The following is a 24,081-nucleotide window of genomic DNA, read 5'->3' on the forward strand; positions in this document are numbered from 1 at the left end:
CATAAACTATATGATTTCATCCTCTGGAATTTTTTTTTTTTTTTTAAGAGACAGTGTCTTATTCTGTGTCCAGGCTGGAGTGCGGTGGCAAGATCAGAGCTTGCCTCATTTAATTATCATTAAAAACATCATGGAGTAGGCATCATTATTTCTGTCTTTTACAATAACAAAACTGAGGTTTAGGATGATCAAGTAGCCTTGAACTCCTAGACTCAAGCAATCCACTTTAGCCTTCCAAGTAGCGAGGACTATAGCCACATGCCACCACACCCGGCTGATTTTTTTAAAAAACTTTTTTTGTAGAAATGGGGCGTCTTGCTATGTTGCTCAGGCTGCTCTTGAACTCCTGGTCTCAAGCCTTCCTCCCGCCTGGTCTCCCAAAGTGTTGGGTTTAGAGGCCTGAGCCACTATGCCTGACCTCCTCTGGAATTTATTGAAGTTTCTTTTGTGGCCAAGTTCAGAACCAATTTTTGTAATGTTTTGTGTTTGCTCAAAAAGAAAATGTGTATTCTATATTTTTAAGTAAAAAAATTTTAATAAATAATATTTTGAGGTTATTAATTGAATTATTTAGGTTGTGTATATCCCACTTAGTATTTTCTTGGATTTATCTAGTTTTTTCTGAGAGGGATACATTAAAATCAACAATAAGAATTATTGATTCGCCCGTATATTGTTTTTTTAAATTTACGTATTCTTTTTGTCTCTCTGCTAATTTATTTTGTTTTTAATTTTTTTTTTGGTAATTTCAACTTTTATTTTAGATTCAGGAGGTACATGTGCAGGTTTGTTACCTGGGTATATTGCGTGATGCTGAGGTTTTGGGTATGAATGACCCTGTCATCCAGATGATGAGTATAGTTCTCAATAGTTAGGTTTTCAACCCTTGCTCTCCTCCCTCCCTCTGCCCTCTGGTATCCCGAGAGTTTACTGTTGCCACCTTTATATCTATGTGCACCCATTGTTTAGCTCCCACTTACAAGTGAGAACTTGTGGTATTTGGTTTTCTGTTCCTGCATTAATAATTCACTTAGGATAATGGCCTACAGCTACATCCATGTTGCTGCAAAAGACATGATTTTATTCTTCTTTGTGGCTATGTAGTATTCAATGGGGTATATGTCCCACATTTTCTTTATCCAATTCACTGTTGATGAGCACATTGGTTGATTCCATGTCTTTGCTATTGTGAATAGTGCTGCGGTGAACATACAAGTACATTTGTGGTTTTGGCAGAAAGATTTATTTTCTTTTGGACATATAACCAGTAATGGGATTGTTGGGTTGAGTAGTGGTGCTGTTTTAAGTTCTTTGTGAAATCTCCAAACTGCTTTCCCCAGTGGCTGAACTAATTTACATTCTCACCAAGAGTATATAAGCATTCTCTTCTCCACAGCCTTGCCTGGATCAGTTGTTTTTTGAATTTTTAGTAATAGCTAATCTGATTTGTGTGAGATGGTTTTGATTTGCATTTCTCTAATGGTTAATGAGGTTGAGCATTTTCCTATGTTTGTTGGCGGCTTGTGTGTCTTCTTTTGAGAAGTGTTCAGTCATGTCTTTTGCCCTCTTTTTAATGGAGTTACTTGTATTCTGCTGTTGAATTAAGTTCCTTATAGATTTTGGATATTAGACCTTTTTTGGATGCATCGTTTATAAATATTTTCGCCCATTCTGTAGGTTGTATGTTTCCTCTGCTGATAGTTTATTTTGCTATGCAGAAACCTGCTTGGTTTCACTTGTCAATTTTTGTTTTTGTTGCAATTGCTTTTGAGGACTTAGTCATAAATTCTTTCCTAAAGCCAATATCCAGAATGGTGCCTCCTAGGTTTTCTTTTAGGATCCATATAGTTTGAGGTCCTACATTTAAATCTTCGGTTCATCTTGAGTTAATTTCTGTATATTGTGAAAGACAGTGGTCCAGTTTTATTCTTCTGCACATGGCTAACCAGCTATCCCAGCATCATGTTTTGAATAGGAAGTTCTTTCCCTATTGCTTATTTTTGTTGACTTTATAGAAGATAAGTTGTCTGTGGGTGTGCAGCTTTATTTCTGCGTTCTCTATTCTGTTGCATTGGTCTGTGTGTCTGTTTTTGTACAGTGCCATGCTGTTTTCATTACTTTAGCCCTATAGTATAGTTTAAAGTTGGGTAACATGAGGCCTGGGGCTTTGTTGTTTTTGCTTAGGCATGCCTTGGCTATTCTGGCTCCTTTTTTGGTTCCATATGAATTTTAGAATAACTTTTCCTAATGCTGTGAAAAATGATAGTAGTTTGACAGGGATAGCATTGAATTTGTAGATTGCTTTGGGCAGTATGCCTGTGTTAATGACATTGATTCTTCCAATCCATGAGCATGGAATATTTTTTCCATTTGTTTGTGTTATCTATGATTTCTTTCAACAGTGTTTTGTTTTGTAGTTTCCCTTACAGAGATCTTGGTTAGATGTATTGCTAGGGTTTTTGGGGTGTGGCTATTGTAAATAAGATTACTGCTTTACATAGTCTAAAACAATATTGTGAGGTGCAGGTATGTTACTTTTACTCCATTGTTTCTTTGACCAGTAAGTAACATATTTTGTACTTTACGACACCTTTTTGCCTTGAATTCTATTTTGTGAGAAATATTCACTACTCCAACTTTCTGTTGACTTATGTTTGCCTGACACATTATTTTCATTCTTAAGTTGTCAACTTTTTGATATTCTTTAAGTGTGTACCTTAAAGACCATTGCTTCTCAAACCAACTGGGGGAAAATCCAGGTATTCTAAATTTTTTATTCTATTTCTGTATCTTCCTTTTGTAAAATGCAATAAATATGTTTTCTAAAAAAGAAAATAAATAAAGCCATTCAAAATACAAGCCTGCTTTTTATTATTAGCTTAGACAGACATGGAATTACTTTGTCAAATTTCTGTAACATTTAATACATTCTAACTCAATTTCTACAGTTATTTTGTCACAGATTAGTAACAAATAGGTTACAGACAGTTACTAATCTGCATGTACTTTGTATAGCCCCTTTGTGGGAAACTATTGCTAGATCTTGGTTGTTTTGTTAATCTAACCGGAGAATCTGCCTTAATTGGTGAGTTTAATCCATTTAAATGCATTATAATTACTATTATGTTAAGATTTATTTCTGCTATCTAAAGTCATAATTTTTATTTACTTTTAAAATTATAGATATGACAGTTTCCAATTCAGACTGATATGTTGTTATATTTGTGACTCAAATACCACAAATTGTTTTGCTGATGCAATATTTTTAAAATAGTTAATAGTTCTGGGTAAAATTGTGACTAAAAGAAAGCATGTTTATTCCTGGAATAGATCGACATATATTTAAAGTGCAACCATACTTTATTTTTATACAAAACAGTTATATTCTGGGCTCAGATAATGATACCAGTGACTAAAAGAGATTAAAGCTGATTCACAGAGGGAATGAGAGGCAACAGAGAGCCAGACTGTATTGATATTTGCCTGCCCTTCCCTTGATTTGGTGATTTTCGTACTTTTTGCTTTAGTTGGTTCTGATTGAATTTCTGTTGTTTGCTACTAAAAGAATCTGAAAAATAATATGGTTATTTATCAGCACAATATTATTTTACATCAAGGATAATCAGGTATCATTATAGGATGCTAGAAGGAGCAGAACAAAGATGTTTAATAAAGCCAAAATAATGAAAATTATAGCAAACAGAAAATTATTTAAAATTACGATGGATTATACTATAAAAATAAACTCATAGGAACACTCACTGTGTGAAATTGAAACCTAGTATATGTATTTTTAAAATGAAAATAGATTAGATAAAGAAATTGTGTGCCAAGTTAAAGTATTAAAGAAGGTGTCTAATCATAACTAAAACATTAAATCCATTCCATGTAAATTCCCTTTCTGAATGGAAAACTAGGACACTTACTTATCATATAATCTTTACGAGGTATCATTAGATGCTCTCTGACAAGACAAATGTTTTCATTGGAAATGGCTACCTTATGATATAGTAGATGTTTTCAGGATACCAGTGTGTAATAATTTTGTCTTTGGTTCAGCTTTGGTGTAGATGTTCTTTGTAAAGTCTGCAGAAGAAGAAATTTCCATTACAATTGAATGCTTCATTATATAGAGGTCAGGTATAAAATGTGTGCTAAGATGTCTCAGGTAATGGAACATTAATTCGAAACAATGAAATGTTAAAGAATGGTAAATACCACTACTTCTGTCTTGTGTTGTTCCTTCAGTAGAGTATGAAGTATGTGCTCTTTGATAATCAACTATAGTTAGAGATAAAGGACATGGAAATTAAGATGTAAGAGGAGAATCATTTAAGGGAAACTTTAATGAATAAATCAATATATTCTCTCAGTTTTTAAAGATTTTTAAGTTTTTAAAAATATGTGATACTCACATACATGCAAATATTGATGTGTTGAGCCTACAAAGTAAAAAATAAAATAAAAGCTAATACATGTTTAATTTTCGGCTAATTTCCATTTATCCCTTTTTTTTTATTACAATTGCTCTTTGTCATTATGGGAACCACCAGTTTCCCAACTCTCCCCTGTTCTGATCCATAACAATTCTCCTGAGTTCATTTGCTGGTCCACCCAGCCTGGATCCCAAGGTTAAAGTTTTAGAGTTGATATGTGAAGAAGAAAAGAAAAGTCAGAAAAATAGTAGGTGTCAAAATGAGGACCCAAGATCAAGTGCTACTGCTACCAAGGCCTTAGTAAAGTCTGCTATTACTGCCACTTCCTTCCTTAATATAACAGTATATTATAGCGTTAACTTTAAAATAAGAACTTAGTATTCATTTTTATCTTTTTCTTAGAGCAGAACAAGCGCCTGATATATACTGTAGTAGGAAAAAATACATATTTTGTGTATGAGAATGATATTGCCTGTGTTCTCTTTTAAATGTACACTTTATTAACATTTTTTGATGTTGATTAATAATCAAGTTACAAATATATATTCATTTTATCTACTAGAAACAAATATATATTCATTTTATCTACTAGAAAATTTATTAATACTATAAATTAAGGCATTGGATTATAGAGAAAGTGCCTTTATTTATTTAGCAATTGATTAGGAAGATAAAAATAATAATATTCTAGTAAAAGTCCACATGTAAACTTTTAAAAATGTCAATTAAACAGGAAGGAAAACAGGAGTAGTATAGGATCCATACAGCTCAAAAATACTAAAACAGTTGGATATATTATCAAATTTGGTGGTAGAAAAGCAAAGCAAAAATAGTTTGAAATTATTTGCTTTGATGGAAAGTGCTATTCTTTTTCATCTTTCATCAGTTTGTTTGCTTCTGTATGTAATCCAGTGAAACCAACAGTTTTTATTGTGTGTCAAACTGACATTCAGGTAATGAAACAAATCTGCAATTCTGCTGGAAGTTATGGTCTAATTCTTGAACAAAGAGCGTTTTAAGTCTCATTATGTGTTTTACTGAATTGTTAATTAACTTTTAAAATTTTATTGCTGTTATTAAGTACAATATGGAATGATTTGCAATATTTCAACATAACTCTATTTACTACAAACAATTGGAAATTATATGAATCAATATATCCTGTATATTGTTTGCATTATTAACAATATAACATAAAGAAAAATCATAATGACACAGGATTTTCTTCTCAGTCACTGCAAGCCAGGGACCTCTGGCTGGCAATGCCTCGCCTGGGCTTCACTTAGCCATGCTACCTGCTGCAGGAGATGGCCACCCACTTGGCCCACCTGATCTGAGTCTGGCTTGTGCACTGGCTCCCAAGTTCTTGTCCCACATTCAAGAAGAATGAGGATGCACTGAGAATCAAAGCATGAGCAAGGTGGAGAATTCTATTGGGTGAAGAAACAGCTTTCCCTGGAGAGAGGACGCAGGGGTGATCCCGCTACCTCAAGGCGTAAAAGTCTCCTTAACATGGCTGAGTATATGGCTTTTTATGGGCTCAGAATGGGGGAGGGGTAGGTCATAGTTAATATTGAAAAAGGCAACATTCAATTGGTTAGAAGGCATTATTCAGAAAGAATCAACTGGGAGAGGGCGGGCAAACGGTAACAGAAGTTCTCACTCTGGGTGGCAGATTTCATCTGGGACCAGCAATCTGGTCTCTTTGAGCATTCAGGCTGTTTTCGGCTTGAAGGTGGGGTTTCTCTGGGGATGTTCCTATCTGCCTAGGCATTTGGCTGCCTCCTGCCACTCCCAATAACAGTGGAAGTATCTAAATAGAATGACAAAATGACCAACCATCTTCTCAATTTTAAAATGTATGGCTCAGAAATAACACCACACATCTACAACCATCTGATCTTTGACAAACCTGACAAAAACAAGAAATGGGGAAAGGATTCCCTATTTAATAAATGGTGTTCAGAAACTGGGCTAGCCATATGCAGAAAACTGAAACTGGACCCCTTCCTTATACCTTACGCAAAAAATAACTTGAGATAGATTAAAGACTTAAATGTAAGACCTAAAACCATAAAAACCCTAGAAGAAAACCTAGGCAATACCATTCAGGACACAGGCATGGGCAAAGACTTTGTGACTAAAACAACAAAAGCAATGGCAACAAAAGCCAAAATTGACAAATGGGATCTAATTAAACTAAAGAGCTTCTGCACAGCAAAAGAAACTATCATCGGAGTGGACAGACAACCTGCAGAATGGGAGAAAATTTTGCAATCTATCCATCTGACAAAGGGCTAATGTCCAGAATCTACAAAGAACGTAAGCAAATTTACAAGAAAAAACAAACAACCCCATCAAAAAGTGGGCAAAGGACACGAACAGACACTTCTTGAAAGAAGACATTTATGTGGCCAACAAACATATGAAAAAAAGCTCATCACCACTGATCATTAGAGAAATGCAAATCAAAACCACAGTGAGATGCTAACTCATGCCAGTTAGAACGGTGATCATTAAAAAGTCAGGAAACAACAGATGCTGGAGAGGATGTGGAGAAATAGGAACACTCTTACACTGTTGGTGGAAGTGTAAATTAGTTTAACCATTGTGGAAGAGAGTGTGGCAATTCCTCAAGGATCTAGAACCAGAAATACCATTTGACCAAGCAATCCCATTACTGGGTATATACCCAAAGGATTGTAAATCATTCTACTATAAGGACACATGCACACATATGTTTATTGCAGCACTATTCACAATAGCGAAGACTTGCAACCAACCCAAATGCCCAATGATAGACTGGATAAAGAAAATGCAGCACATATACACCATGGAATAGTATGCAGCCATAAAAAGGATGAGTTCATGTCCTTTGCAGAGACATGGATGAAGCTGGAAACCATCATTCTCAGCAAACTAACACAAGAACAGAAAACCAAACACCACATGTTCTCACTCATAAGTGGGAGTTGAAGAATGAGAACACATGGACACAGGGAGGGGAACATCACACACTGGGGCCTGTCGCGGGGGGTTAGGGGAGGGATAGCATTAGGAGAAATACCTAATGTAGATGACGGGTTGATGGGTGCAGCAAACCACCATGGCACGTGTATACCTATGTAACAAACCTGCACGTTCTGCACCTGTACCCCAAACCTGAAGTATAATTAAAAATAAAATAAAATAAATGGTTCACTATACCTTATTTATAATAGATTTTAATTAGTTTAACCACGTAGATGGATGCTACTATTTAAGAGATAACATTACAGATGAAAATATAATCAGATGAAAATAACCCTGGGAAGAGCACCTTTCTCAAGGCTCCTGATTTTGTAAAAGTATTTCATATAGTGTTGCACATACATCAATAGTATGAAATAGTTGAAAATCTATTTAAAGTATGTGACTAATATAGACCAATAATCTGAATCTTTCAATCCCAAGACTTTTATTATACTTTCGTCTTCAAACTGTATTTATTTTCCAAATCATGTAGATAATTACTTTAACCTTCTACTTTATTTGAATAAATGCTATCCTAATATGTTCACAGATGTTGTTTTATTGTCACTTTATTAGAAAGAAAGGACCTTACAAAATATTCTTAGAAATTTATTCAACCCTTTCAAACAACTGGGTTCATTTCACTCTGGCAATATAATGAGATAGAATTACATTCCAATGGTATTTTTTTGAAAAGTTCATCATAGGCATGGCAGAAAGTTCCAAACAGATTTCAAAAGTCTTGTTCTTCCTTTTCCCAAAAGACTTATCTTTACATGTAATCTAGATTATCCATGTCAGTTTCTTTTATGGCTTTACCACATCTTCCATTTTTCACATATTTACATCTTTAGTTACCTGCTTTATGTATTTATGGATGTAGCTATGTATGCATGTATTTACTTGCTTATTAGCCATCACCTCTGTTAGACTTTAAGCTTCATAAGCGTATGGGATTCATTTTATCTACTGCTATGTTCCCAGCATCTCTTCTAAAAACTAGAATGTAAGGTAAGGTTTTTTTGTCTGCTTTACTTGCTAGTGTATCCACAGCTTGTAATATACCGAATGGCATAATAAAAAATAAATTTTGGGGGTTGATGAATATAGTAGACACTTGGTTAAAAACTTATTGAATGAATATATTAAATTATACCTGCAATTCAAGATTTTTTTTCTGGACAGTGTTTCTAGGTGCAGATGCACCCCAATTTTGGTTGTATTCAGATGGTAGCAGTATGCTAATTTTACGAAGCAGCACTACAGTCTTGCGCATCTTTAGGCTTATGTGCTTTTGCAAAGTATGGCATTCAGAATTCAGAAATTCTCAATTTGATTTAAATACCTTAAATTATGCTCTATAGAGACAGAGGATATTTCCAGAGGAAAATGGAGTTGCCCTTTATTTTGTGGGGGGGCATATCTGTGGATCTAAATATATTAATTGAAGTTATAAAAATAAACTATATCCAATATATTCTACTAACTGATAAAAGAAAACACTTCACAAGGTTTTATCTAATTATTGTTCAACATTCTTGAGAGGGAGAAGGTGGGAAAAAAAATAAGTCACGGCTCGTTTTAGACCTAGATTTTCTATGTAGTCACCTGATATTTTCTCTATTCCAGGAAAATTATGAGCTAAGATGGTAGACATAATTGTGACAATTCTCCTATTTAAAACTTAGCATTTTCTATGAAGAAGAAACCTCAATTATTTGGTGATGATAGGAGATTTGCTATGAATACCTTCACCTACTTAGCACCATATTTTGTGTCAATGCCAAGTAATAGATTAGAAACCTTGCCATTATAAAGTTAAAATTAATCAATTCTTAAAATATGGCCACATTGTCAAGTTATTGCTTCTTTGTATCTTAATAATACACGGTTTGAAACAGTAGAAGTCTGTGGAAGAAAAGGAATCATGATTTAGGGGCTAAAAATACACCTCTGTTTTTTTCCCCTGCTCCCCTGTTTTTCTTTCTTTCTTTCTTTCTTTCTTTCTTTCTTTCTTTCTTTCTTTCTTTCTTTCTTTCTTTCTTTCTCTTTCTTTCTTTCTTTCTTTCTTTCTTTCTTTCTTCTTTCTTTCTTTCTTTCTTTCTTTCTTTCTTTCTTTCTTTCTTTCGACAGAATACACCTCTGTCTTTCCCCCTGCTCCCGTTTCTTTCTCTTTCTCTCTTTCTCTTTCTTTCTTTCTTTCTCTTTTTCTTTCTTTCTCTCCTTCTTTCCTTTCTTTCTTTCTTTCCTTTCTTTCTTTCTCTTTTCCTTCCTTCCTTCCTTCCTTCCTCCCTTCCTTCCTTCCTTCCTTCCTTTGTCTCACTCTGTTGCCCAGGCTGGAGTGCGGTGGTGCCTCAGCCTCCTGAGTAGCTGGGACTACAGGTGCATGCCACCGGGCCCAGCTAATTTTTGTATTTTTAGTAAAAATGGGGTTTCTCCATGTTGGCCACGCTGGTCTTGAACTCCTGCCCTCAAGTGATCCACCAACATCAGTCTCCCAAAGCGCGGGGATTACAGGCATGAGTGAACACGCCCGGCACCCGCTATCTTCTAGCTCTTCTAAACATTCCCCACATCTACTTTCTCTAGTGGCAACTTTAATGATTAGCCCTAACTGGCACCACTGTGTCCAAAAGAGAGAAAGTAAATGGCTGGAATAGGAATGAGGGACAATAAACGAGAAGAAAGGCAAAAATACAACACATTTTCTTTAAAAAAAAAAAAACGGATAATTTCATTCCTTTCAACAAATTATGGGCTATTTGCCTACCTAATTTGATCTTCCTCCAAGACCCCAAATTCACTCATACTCATCAATCATTTTTGAAAATAAAAGAAAAATGCATACTAAATACATGACAAGTCATGTTATGTTGACGTTTTTCTCTCTTCACTCCTGTAACTGATTTTGGCACCTTAAAACAATGATGATAGCACGCAAATCCTTATACAATAACCTAGTTAGGATTCCTACAATAAATAATTCCCATTTCCATCACTTTTAAAGCATCATTGCAAAAAGTAGAGCACAACAATGTGGCCTTATGTTTATTTTCCAGATCAATTTGTTTTTTTTTTAATTTATAATGAGCACAACTGACACTTCCTAATCATATAAAACATGCCAATCCTTTCAGAAGCAAATCTGATTTAACATCAAGGAGCCTGGCTTGTGCTCACAGAGGAGATTTCCCCTGACTGATCTCCAGAAGTTTTTGGCTGGTACTTAACACATTTACAGAGTTGAGATTCGAACCAGTTTCCTAATACTTGATGGGCAAAATTCGCTTTCGACTGAGCCAAGGAATCTACTCTCTGGTCAGCATAGCAGAAAGTATGTGCGGGCAGGTGACATCGGAGTTTCTTGTTTGTATTTTTGGTAGAGAAAAGAGAAACAAATGTACACAAACGGAAATTGATACTAAAAAACTCTGGAATAAAATAGAAACTGCTGCTTTGAAGGTAGAGATGTATTCACCTTAAACTTTCAAACAGATATATGGAGGGGGAAAGAATATAGGCTTACCTTCCTATTTTGTTTTGCATCTCAAAAGAGTTTAACCTAACAGACAAATACCACTAATCCTATCTTAAGGGATACATAATTTTCCAATAAGGCACTTTGTGGGTATTTTTGGCCTGTAAAACAGATAGCGGATGAGCTCTCCTTGCTAGCTGCAAGCTGGAGCTTGTGTCAGGCTTCACTAGGCACACAAGGCTCTGATTTTGTATCATTAAAGACTCATTATCTCTTTTAACTTCTGTTGAAAGCATTCATCCATAGCTCTAGCTACTATCGAAACAATAGTGGCTCCTAGCACAGTAATGATGCCTTTTTTATTTTTATTTTTTGGCCAGTTTAAAGAGCCTTTAAGGGATGGTTTGGCTTTCACAATGCAGAAACAAAAAGCTACTACTCAGGAAAATATGAGAGGTTATTTCTGTAAGTAACGTCAATTTTAAAGAGTGGCAGAAAATCTTCTGATGTGAGTTTCTCAGAGCTAGGAGTCTGCATATACCTGAATGCTAAATTCCTATTGGGGAAAGATTACATTTTCCAAGGAAGAATGGCATGCCTTACTTATGCTTAACCTCAAAGAGAGAAAATACTTTAATAAGAATGAAACGGGCTTGTTGTATTGATCTTGCCAATTTGTTGGATATTAATATATATTTGGCAGTGAGCTAAACTCTCCATTGAATTCAACAGTGGATTATATGAACAGTAATTTCTACATTTGCCAGCTTTGTTTACACTTTCATTATACCTCTACTGTGTTATCTGATGCCTTCATACAGTTTTCAATCTTATAGCCACTTTAATCTTCTCCTGCACTCAGCATATCTGAGTGAGTTTGTTGGCATAAGGGAATTTTGAAGGTTATATTACAGTACATGAATCAACGGAAAATGAAATGCACTGGAGACACGATCAGCCAGTTTTAATTCATTGCAGAAAGTTATAGATACCAAAATGCATTTAATGTAATCTGATCTCTTTATTCAGTCCTGAATTTATGAGCAATTCACCAAGAGTCAAATGACAACTTTGTTTTAAAAATAGTAGTCTATATTGAATGCCATTTTAATATATCTCTGACATATTTACATTTAAAAAGTAGGGAAAAGTGGGATATTTGAACATAAATTTCTCTTCATAGAAAAGAAAAGCCTGAGAAAGATGATACTTTTGTTCATTGAATCATTATCTGTCATTATAACATAGATCAGCTTGGTGATAACAATTAAATAAATCCAGCTCATCAGTCCAGCTGATAAACAGATTAGAAGCCCCCAAGATTACCAAGCGTTTCATTCATTATAAGGAGGAGGCCAATTGTGCCGTTGTACTCGGCTCTATAAACAACATTTATGGAAACAAGACTGCTCTTTGCCTAGAATGATCAAATTGTTTCAAACTGGTCAACAAGAAGATATGGAAAGGGGTTTCCCAAACAGCTTCTCCAACAGCAACGTGAATAGATGATAAACTTCAGTCAACTGCTGTTTAGTTATAAGATGTGGGCCTTCATTCTGCTTCCTAAATCATTTTTGGTAATTTTGACCCCATCAAAATCACTAGTCTTACCTGGGGAAAAAATAAGGTAACTTTTTCTGACTCATATTTGAGAAATCTCCCTTTCCTATATACCATAGCACAGGCATTTAAGTTAAAGGAAAAATGTGAAAATTCTACTTGCTATTTATATTTCATATACAAAATTTGTCATCTACTACAAACAAATAAATTTCCCAACTTGTGTCTCTGGAAACTTCTTATTGTTTATATAGAAAAGATATGTAATTTTAATAAATCCAAGGAAATAATGTTATTTGTTGCAACAACTACACTTATAGAAGTTTAGCTTATTAAATGTGGAAATTGTTATATATTATTGTAAAATAATATATAGTACTTATAGAAAATAAATATATATTTTATGTATTTATATTATTTATAAGTATAATTGTATAAATATATTTTTTACTACATATGTGAAATAAAAATTGAGGTTTTACCATAAATTTTGTGGAATAACGAGCATTTGAATGGAGGGTGTTCTGAGTGGTTGGTTGAATAGAACACTTTTGTAATTAGAACTGAATTCTGTATTACTTTAGAGTTACAATGATCATAGTAAACATTTTCCTAACAAGGCTCAGCTAGTTCTTATTTAACAGATACAAATTTCCATTCCAAGAATATTCCAAACTAAAACTGGAGCACATTTAAATACTCTTATTTACTCAGTTCATTTTACTCTGTTAAAAGAATGATATAGTACATTTTCCTGATGTTTGTTTTAAAAGTAGGTCAAAGAAATGGTAGGAGAAAAAGGAGATAGAGGGTTAGAAGGGGAATAATTTATTTTCAGAATCAAGGACCAGATGACTTAAAATGTTTAGTTCATAGAAATCAGGAGTAAAAACAATTTATTAGAATCATCTACCTACAGTTGTCCAAATAGGCCTATACCCACAGAGGAAGCTTGAGCCAATCTAGTTTAAATGAGGTAAGAAAAAGAGTTTCCACCATTTCCTTTGACAGGGTGATTCTCTCAAACTCTAACAAACCTCAGTGTTAGGAAATACTTCTTAGTATACAACTTAATATTCTCTTGCTCTATTTCATTCAGTTATGCCCAATTATTCACCCTCTGCTACATTTCTTATGTGTTTATTTCTTTCAAAAACTAGTTGCCTAGTCATACACTCCTTTAATTTCCACCCATTCAAGCTACATTTAGTCCTTTATGATTTCATTATGATTGAATTCCTCCAGTCAAAGGTATTTATTTTTCTTATATCGAAATGATTTTTTTGGTGGAAGGTAGAGCTGTGAGGTGAGTGTTTTAATTATGCTCTTATAAGTTGTATGAAGAGAGTGTAAATACTGAATGTCTCACATTGTAGCCTAAGACAACATATTCCTGAAAATCAGATACTGAGAGCTTTCTAGTGTTAACCATTTGTTATATCTCTTCCTTTTGAATATTCAAAGACTTTGAATTTTTGGTGTAAATTTCAAGTGACCTTTGTTGTGCAAAAAGTGCAACTTTTCATGATGACGCCAGATTTGCCAAATAGAATGAGAATTACATATTATTTGCCTTTGAGCTGCTATTTTTCACAAGCTTTGTAATTATTTCAATTATATTTAAATTACAAAAATGATCACAACAAAAATACAATACACTTAATGGAAAATGGAAGAACTAACACTGTCTTTGGGTGCACAGGCTTACAATGAAATAATAAGTGACTTAAGTTGTCATTATTTTGTGTTAATAGAACCTTGGACTGAAATGAGAAAGATAGTATTCGAAATTGATTTTCTTTTACTTCTAGGTAAGAAGACTGGCGGTGCTGCTGGAATGAAAGGAGTGATGGAAGACAGGTGAGGGTGTGAGGAGAAAAGATAAGAACAAAGTCTTGAATAGCAGTTTGGAGGAGAAAATGCCCTTTACTTAGGAGTGAGGTCTTAGAACACTGAAATCAGTGTTTGCAAAGGACAAGAGACCCAGATGAGGTCCACTTAATGCTATCCCAAATCCCAAGCCAACAACCTCCCACCCTCTTGATATCTTTCAGCGTTCTTTCCTCCTTCTCAGCAGTTTCTTCTTTTTGCCTGTATTTGGAGCTGGCTTTTAAGAGATTAAAGTTTTATCCTTTGTGGGAAAGTTCAAATTTTAAAACATTCTGAAGATAAAAAGACTTCAAGATTTCAAGTATATAGAAAATATCTTTAAACAAAATGTTATTTATGTAGATAATTATATAGATAATTACAGTGTTGTTGGGGGTGGCTTCTATTAGTTAGGGTTCTCTCGAGAAAGAACCAATGGGACATATATGTGTGTGTGTATGTTTGTGTATACATATATATATATATACACATACACACGTATATCTTTTTGTGTGTATGTGTGCTTTTTTATACACACACACACACATACACACACACACACACACACACGTATATATACACCCAAAGATATTTATTATTAGGAACTGGCTCATGTGATTCTGGAGGCTGAGAAGTCCCACAATGTGCCATCTGCAAGTTGGGTGCCCAGGAAAGTGGATGGTAGAGTTTTAGACCAAACCCAAAGGCCCAAGAACCTGGAGAGCCAATGTCTAAGGGCAAGAGAAGATGAATGCATTAGCTCAGAGAGCAAACTTGCCCTTCCTCTGCATTTTGTTCAGGCCCTCAATGGATTGGATAATGTCCAGCTGTACTGGCGAAGACAATCTTCTTTATTCAGTCTACTAATTCAAATGCTAATCTCTTCTAGAAACACTCTTATGAACACACCAAGAAATCAAGTTTTACCAGTTCTTTGGGCATTCAGTTAAGTTGATACACAAATTTTAACCATCACTTGGAGTCAGCCCACCTCAAGTTTCAATTGTCTCCCAAATGTCCAAAGTTATATATATATAATGAAAAAAATTTCTGCAATTGTCAGAAATGTGTAGAACTGATTTAAGTACATGAAACCTGATATGGTTTGGCTCTGTGTCCCCACCCAAATCTCATATTGTAGCTTCCATATTCCCACATGTTGTGAGAGGGACCCAGTGGGAGATGATTGAATCATGGGGGCGGGTCTTTCCCATGCTGTTCTCTTGATAGTGAATGGGTCTTACAAGATCTGATGTTTTTAAAAACAGGAGTTTCTCTGCACACGCCCTCTCTTTGCCTGCTGCCATCCACGTTAAGATGTGACTTGCTCCTCCTTGCATTCTACCATAATTGTGAGTCCTCCCCAGCCATGTGGAACTGTAAGGCCAATAAACCTCTTTCTTTTGTAAATTGCCCAGTCTCAGGTATGCCTTTATCAGCAGCATGAAAACAGACTAATACAAAACTAGTTATGCAAATTGGCAAGTATGTTTGAGTAAGGATTCTTTGTTTCCCTAACAGTCTTAACATTGAAACTTTTTCATCTTGGTAGGAAATGGAAGCAAGAAAAAATTATGAGGGTCAACTTTTTTGAAAGATCAGTCATTATCTTGTCCTAATATTCTTTGCCTTCTTCAACAATTTTTGTTTTGTTACACCTCTGCAGTATACTATCACACCCCTTAAATTTGCCACATGAACAAATTTATTTATGTTTCTTCTTGAAAAATCATGAGTCTACTCACCAGAATAAGTGTTAAGAACAATGGTGCTTTTGAATCGAATGAATAATGCAATATTTTATTGGTGACACACATAAAAGGGTGAGCACTGCAAATACTACAAACATTAATATAAACTGTGGTCCTCACACTACACTTTGAAATTTGTTTTTGCAATCACCAGCAATTGAATACAATCAATCAATCATTGTTCCATTACATATGTTAATTCAAATATTTGTAACTTTATTGCATTTTGAAATTTGCTGTCTAACTAGATTGCCAATGCTATCCCAGAATGCACAAAGAAAAGAAAGCACTGTTACAGAAATCAAAATAGAAAGTAAAAACTCTGAGTGTAGTTGTGGCTGAGGGTTAGGGGGCAGTGGTGCAGAAAGGAAAGCTGGGCTAGAAATGGTGCATATTAATTCATATAGCAACTGCATTCATCCATTTGAGGTAATGCAAACTCATGATAAAAGTAAAATGACCAAATCCAATTATATGCATCAATTCTATCTTCTTGAGCAATTATCATTCTTTTGTAAACTGCAATTTTGGCCACTTGTGTGTACCAACCCTTAATTGTCAGTAATTCTCTAGTTTTCTAGCATTTTGTAATGAGATATTTAGCACACAACATTGCTGCTGCCAGCTATTTACATCGTGGAATTGAATTATCAAACAGACATTAAAAAAAATCATGGGAGGCAGCCACTTACAGCATTCTTAAATATTTTGTTCTTTTATTTGATATTTAAAGATGGCAGATTCTTGCCAGAATGTGCAGTGATCTTAAGGTCCCAGACGTTAGCTGCTACCTTCCTTTCAATGTCACAGTCTCATCAAGAATTACAGAAAGTTCTCTCTTTTATTAAATAATCCTGATACAGACAAGGAAAATATGACTGCATCTACTGGTTATTTAGGTATTATTAAAACTCTTCATTTTTTTCTCAGAAATAGTAGGAATAGATACTGGTCATAATGTACAAACCAAGCTTTCAAAAGGTGTCTGTATGTACTTCCAAAGGACTGTAGTCTTTAATGTGTTTCTCCCTATAATTGAGTCCGCCGATGGGTGACAATGTTGAGGGATTACTAATGTCATGGGAATCCAGAGTGGGTATGGTTGGGAAGATTACCTAGATGATTTCACATTTTCTTTCAAAAGAAGACCGTGTCACCCATTCTTCTCAAAGACACGTAATGGTTTTCCAAGAGTGACTTTCGGTGGCATTTTAAATTGGTTAGTAAAAGTGACGCTGATGGCTAGTGGAGGAGAGCTGGTCCTGGGCATGGGACATTTGGCTTCTTCTGTGCCTCTACTCCTCACTAGCTATGCAATTCGTTTACACTGCCTGGGATGTGAGTTTGATGTTGAAGAGATTGAGTTCAATTTGTAAATACCTTCAAATCTCAAATTTTCTTAACTGCTAGTAATCTGTGAGTTGTGTATTTTCCCAAGCTTTCAGATGAGCTCGTGGTTACTTGAAGCTAATTTTATGTAGTTTTTACCACTTTCTGATTGCCCATTCTTGTGTTTGTTGCCTTTTTTAAAGTGAATTTTAAAAAGTGAGTAGGAGCGATTTTGGCATTAATCCTTTTCTTACTTCTTTAATTGTTTGACCCTATTTTTTTTCTCTTATTATTTTTGGACTGCTAAATTGAAAACACATTTAAAAATTTTTTGTTTCCTGATCTCTTCGTGTTTGGAATGCCTTATGTTAGACTTTGATCTTGTTTGCTTGCTCTCATAATGTTCCATTTTGTCCATGGTCATCCTGAGAAGATCTTTCTGAAATCAGCATTCTGCTCACCCTATTCTTTTTGCATTTTTTTTATTGCATATTCATCAAGGCCTAAATTCTCTATTCAGATTTGGAGTCTCTTCCAACTTACATTGTAATTCTTATTTATTTCTCAGGTTTAAATAACATTCCATTTAATCCATTTATGTCTGGATGTCCACTACCTTATGTCCAGAACTAAATGTATTCCCTTTCCACCCATGACATACGGTTATATATATTGGTTTTCATCCACAGTTCCTGGCTCATAACTTTCACAGCCCTTGTTACAGTCTTGGGGGGCACTTAAGGCCCTAGAAGGAGGCCTTCAAAAACAGCCTCTCTCTCTCTCACCTTTTGCTGCCCTCCTTTTTCTTGCCCAAAGCAGGACGCTAATCTTTCTCTGCCTTTCTGATTGTGAGTAATAAGACCCTCATTTGAGAAGGGGTCCTTCCCATACCCTGGAGGAAGAAATGCTGCATAGAGAGGCCAAGAAGAATCTGGACAGAACTTGTTGGGTTTCCCCACTCAGCCTATGAGCATTAGATCATACCCTTTTTGTTCAATCATTTCTACGCAGTGGTCAGTCATGCCTATCCAGTGAAGTCTCCATAAAAGGTCCTGGAGTGTGGTGTGCCCAGGTGCCTGAAAGCTCTGTGTCCCTTCTCTCATACCTCACCCCATGCATCTCTTCATGTAATAAGCCAGTAAACATAAGTGTTTCCTTGAGTTCTGTGAGCTGCTCTAGCAAATTAATTGAACCCCAAGATGGGGTCATGGGAACCTCAACTTGAAGCAGGTCAGCCAGTTCTGGAGACCTGGACATGCAACTGGTAGTGAGGTAGAGGACAGTCTTGCAGGACTGAGCCCTCAACCTATAGGATCTGACACTACCTCCAGGTAGATAGGGCTGGAAGTGAATTGGAGGACACCCAGCTGGTATGTGCTGCAGAACTGATGGCTTGCTTGGTGTATGGGGAGAAACCTCTGCATACAGAAGTCTTTTGTGATGATTTTTGTGGTGTGAAAGCAGAAAAAAAAGTTCATTTTCTTTTTAATTTTTTCAGACTACCCCAACATTTCTTTTTTTGTTAGACAATAATATCATTATCCACAGTCTTTGCTGCTAGAAATTTTGGCAGCACCCTCAGCCTCTCCTTTCCTATTCATCTTCCAATGGGCCAGCATCCCCATTGCCACAGCCTTGGCTTGTGCATTCCCATTTCAATTCATATCTTTCCCTCACTTCCAGAGATGTAATCTTTATAGAGTTAAGCTGTGTAAAGGGAGTTCCAAAAGATTGAAGATGCTTGTGGGAGGGATTTTGGCATCTCTTTTCTCAGCTGGTCATTTGGCCAGGCAGCTGACTTGTTCATTTGCCCTGCATCTACCTGGGCAGAGCAAAAGTAATTTGAGAGAAAAAGATGACAGCACAGAGCAAAAAAAGAGTGGCAGAGCAGCCATCACGAAAGTGCATGAGTTCTCTTTGGGTCAAGGGGCATCACGGAAGCCTGGAGGCTAGAGCAAATGACTCACAAAGGGACTGTATATTTTGATGGGGGCAGGAGCTAAAAGATTTGGAAGACACTGAGATGGAGCTGCTTGGTGTCTGTACACAGAGATTCACAACAGCCAGAGGAACAGAGACTAGCAGCCCCAAGAGATGTATATAGAAATAGGCCTTGAAAAGGGAAGGTGCAGGATGTGTCTGTGAGTGGAGCTGTGTCTCCAAGCATATCATAAACACCCCATAGCCCCAGAAACAAGATCAAAACGGGGACTTACCTTTCCTTCTTCAGGTCTCCCCAGCCATACAGCTGGGCTGCAGTGGATCTCTTTAAATGTGGTAGAAAAATAGAAGTTTTAAACTGAAAATGAAGAATTGTAACTTTAATAACTGGAAGTGCTTGGGAGGTTTCGAAATCTGCCCAAGATGTGATTTAGCATAGGTCCATGAGATAGGGAAACTTGACACAGTGCGAGGAGCAATGATAAAGACAAAAAACTGTACCTTCACCCTACCATTCTGAGACAATTGAAAAAACTATCTAGTTATCACTTAACCACATTGTATGATATTTTTCTACTTATGTGTCTATTTCCCCAGCCAGGGTCTCTGTATCCCTAGTAACTTACATTTCATATATGCTCAAAAATATCTATTGAATTAATGGGGGATAACATGTACAAATAAGTCACTCTTTGAATCAGTATTCCAAGGGAGATGTGAGGGACACAAAAAGGGGAATAATTAGGCAAAAATGATCTGCAATTTTTAAGGTGATAAGTGCTATTTAAGTAGTGAAACATGTATATTCATAGCTAAAAATGACATTCATAATTAGTTGACTGTATGTATCCAATCCTTCTTCCCTCTCTATCTTCACCTCCCTTTTAATCTAAAATCTTCCACGTCTACAAAAGACATGCAATGCTATTATGCTTTAGAATGCCATTTACTTTGGTTGTAGTCTCTTGACTGGCTAGTTTTGTATGTTAACCAACACTAACCTGTGTGAAGATGATATGTAAAACCGAATTAAAAGAGGCCATTGTTTCTTCTAGGTCAGCATTTTCCCTTCTTCACATTTTTTAATGCAATATTCTCAAATCATCTGACATGGTTCCCTTATTCGGTTTTGAAACTGCAAATATGAACTTTTCATGATTTTAGACCCATGTCTGTGTGAGGCTCTTTCAGAAGATCGAGTATATGTTACTTTTCTTCTTTAAAAAATTGTACTTTCCATTGCTTTCTGCTTTAGAGCAGCAAACCAATACTGCCATCCACTGTTTCTTTGAATAATCTTTTCCCCACAGTTCTCACCAAGATGTTTTGAAGAAAAACCTGACAATAAAATTAAATCCTTTGCAAGGAAGGGGAGTTTGTTAATTTTGAGCAAGCACTGCCTCAACGATCATAAAGGAATCAAACATGACTTATCTTCTTTTTCCAAATACCTCCATGGAGGAGAAACATTAAAAAATGTGACCAAGACCACGAGCAGTCTGTAGAGTCAAGTTTTTTCTGGGTAACACAGGAGGGAAAAATTACCTAGTTCCTCTTTGCTCACTGTTGAACTTTGCTTCATTCACCCCTGGGGTTAAGGGCCATCTCTCACCCCAGTCACATTCTAATGCTTCAGGAGGAAAGCCAGTCTTCTCCAAGCCAGCAAACAGGGTGCCTCTGTCTGTCTTACATTCCCATCAAAGAGGCTTCCAGAGAGGAGCACATATTCCTCATATATAAATGTCTAACTGATTTTATTCCTTTCTGTTCTTCTCCACATCTATTCCACCTTTACTGTGTATCTCTTCTTAGTCTTACTCTTTTCATTTCAACTAATACATTTGTAACTAAGACTATGAGAAATTCTTTATTTTCTTCCCATATGAAATAGAATGGACCCTTTAAATGACACAGCTCAACTCAAGGGGCCAAGATTTAAGGCAGATAAAGTCATTGCTACAAGACCTTGAGATGACCTGGTCCAATTCCCTGATTCTACAAGTGAAGAAACTGAGACCCAGAGAGAAGTAAAACATCTAGAGCCATGGAATCAGTCAATAGCAAAGCCAGTAACAAAACCTGCCTCTCAACCCGTGGTCAAATATTATTTTCCAGCAAAATGCACCTTCTAGAAGCACAGTTCATATTTCTGCCCCTGGGCTACAGACATTTTAAATGGCATTTAAAAAAACATAAACCTCCCTGCAGGCATCTTTGTTCCTCCATGCCTCTCATCACTCCTCTTGCCTCTCACCTCCTAAAAACGGAAGACGCCTAGGTTGAGAAGGGATTGGCAACAGTCACCTTCTTTGTCCATTTCCCTCAGGAGAGGAGAAGGTATGGGAACTAGTGGCCTGGAAGGGGGAACAGGGAGGAGGACTGTCTGTCTTTTTGTCCTGTTTTAGTAAGAGGACAATTGAATGTTATTTTACTTATCTAGATTTATAGCTTCTGCACTAGGAGACATCAATTCCTTCATTCACGCAGGCACCATTTACATCCGAGCTGTTCTTTAGATTTATGCAGGTCATATCTCCTTATTATCTTTGAAATAGACCTAAAGCAGGCTGAGTGGTAATACTAGAAAGCTGAGCATCTCTCTCAGTGTTTATTCAATGTTATTCATTCAGCAAACATAACCTGCTTGAATAAACACACAAATATGTGTTTCCTGTTCCCATCAGATGCCCATTCAGTGAGGGGTTACCACTTTTGACTTTATGGATTGACATTGTATGGATGTGAGATTGAGCCATACAAAGCTTTACTGCAAATGATGATGGGACTGGAGTGCTTTAAGAAAAATCATTGTTTTCTCTTACCATTTTTTTCCCAAAACAGTGATTATTAAAGATGAAAGTGATTTAGACAATCTACTGGAGGCTAGTAGGTATAAAATACATTGTGAAAGGACTACGGTGGGTAGAAAAGGGCACCAATTAGTTTGGTTGTAAGGCAAAAGGTAGGAAGAAAATGACTATTTACCAAAATCCTATTATGTATCAGGCATTGTGTAAGAAATTTTGAACATGTTATTCCATTCTTCACAAAGCTGTGGAATTCATTCTAATTATATTCACTTTTCCGATGAATAAACTAAGACTAGGAGAAAAAGGGACTTCCCTGAGGTTACTTAGCAGATAAGAGTCAACATGAGGAAAGTGTCCAGGTGTGTCTAAAGAGACCGCTTACAGAAGCAAGTGAGCTTAAGGCATACACTGGCAACAGGAAGTCAATTTACTTGTCTGGAGGGGAGAATTCATAAGGAATATTGAGGTAGGGGCCTAGTAAGATTGAAACCCTGAATGCTACATTAAAATTATTTGATTTTATTCTGTACACAATGAGGAATCATTGGTGCTTTTTAAGGTTGGAAGAGTCATCGAAGTTGTGTTTTAGGGAAAGAAGTCTGGGAGTCTTGTGCAAAGTGGACAGAGCAAACAATAAGACCAAGTTAAATACTATTACAATAGCCCAGAAATGGTACTACAGTAGCCCCCCTTATCCACGGTTTCGCTTCCTGTGTTTTCAGTTACCCTTAGTCAACCACAGTCTGAAAACAAGTGACTATGGCAGAATAAGATATTTTCAGAGGGAGAGAGAGGCAATGAATTTCATTACAGGACATTGTTATCATTGTACTGTTTCATGATTAATTATTGTTAATCTTTTATTGTGCCTAAATTAAACTTTCTATAGGTATATGTGTCTTGGGGAAAACATAATATAAACAGTCAGCTCCTTGCATCTGTGGGTCCTACATCTGCAGATTCAACCAACTGCAAATAAAAAATTTTTTTAAAAAAATTCAGCAATAAAAATCATACAAATAAATAATACAATATAACAACTATTTACATAGCATTTACATTGCATTAGGTAGTATAAGTAATCTAGAGATTATTTCAAGTATTTGGGAAGATGTACCCTAGGCTATATGTAAATAATATGCCGTTTAATATAAGAGACTTGAGCTGTTTTGTATTTTGGTATCTGCAGGGGGGGTCCTAGAACCATTCCCCTCCCCAGGATACTGAGAGAAGACTGTATAGTGTTTGGTACTATCCTTGATTTCAGGCATTCACTAGGGTCTTGGAATGTATTCCTCACACATGAACGGGGACTACTATAATAGGAAGATAAAAAGAACCTATATAGGGTGACGTACTTCTTAGTTTGTTGAACCTGCTATAACAGAATACCATAGACTGGGTGGCTTATACACAATGGAAAACTGTTTCTCACAGTTCTGGAGGCTGGGAAGTCCAAGAACAAAGCTCCAGAAGACTCAGTATCTGGTGAGGGCAAGCTTCCTGGTTCATAGACAACTGTCTTCTTGCTGTAGCCTTACATGGCAGAAGGGGCAAGTGAGTTCTCTGGGGCCTCTTTCGTAAGGACACTAATCCCACTCATAAGGGCTCTTCATGACCTAATTCCCTACCAAAGGCCCCACCTCCAAATACCACATTGGGCCTTAGGATTTAACATACGAATTTTGGAGGGACACAAACATTCAATATAGCACCTTCAATTAACACATAATGACCTGAAAATGACATTAATTAATTCCACAATATTTATCACTGCTGTAGGTATTGGCATTTTACACTTCAATAAGGAACCTATTTTTAAAGATTAAACATTTTATTTTGAAACTTGGATCTATATGCAAATTATAGGAAATAATGAAAAGGAATTGTTTCCT

The 24,081-nt window shown here is 36.0% G+C and overlaps 1 long non-coding RNA gene across 1 annotated transcript; it reads left to right on the forward strand.

The window, feature by feature from the left end:
* Positions 1 to 1,512: 1,512 nt before the first annotated feature.
* Positions 1,513 to 24,081, forward strand: LOC115835389. Its single transcript, XR_004030356.1, has 4 exons — positions 1,513 to 1,585; positions 8,465 to 8,472; positions 10,809 to 10,814; positions 24,070 to 24,081. It is a non-coding gene; the product is annotated as an uncharacterized LOC115835389 (long non-coding RNA).

Source organism: Nomascus leucogenys, chromosome 6, assembly GCF_006542625.1.
Source record: "Nomascus leucogenys isolate Asia chromosome 6, Asia_NLE_v1, whole genome shotgun sequence".
Taxonomy (NCBI): Eukaryota; Metazoa; Chordata; class Mammalia; order Primates; family Hylobatidae; genus Nomascus; species Nomascus leucogenys.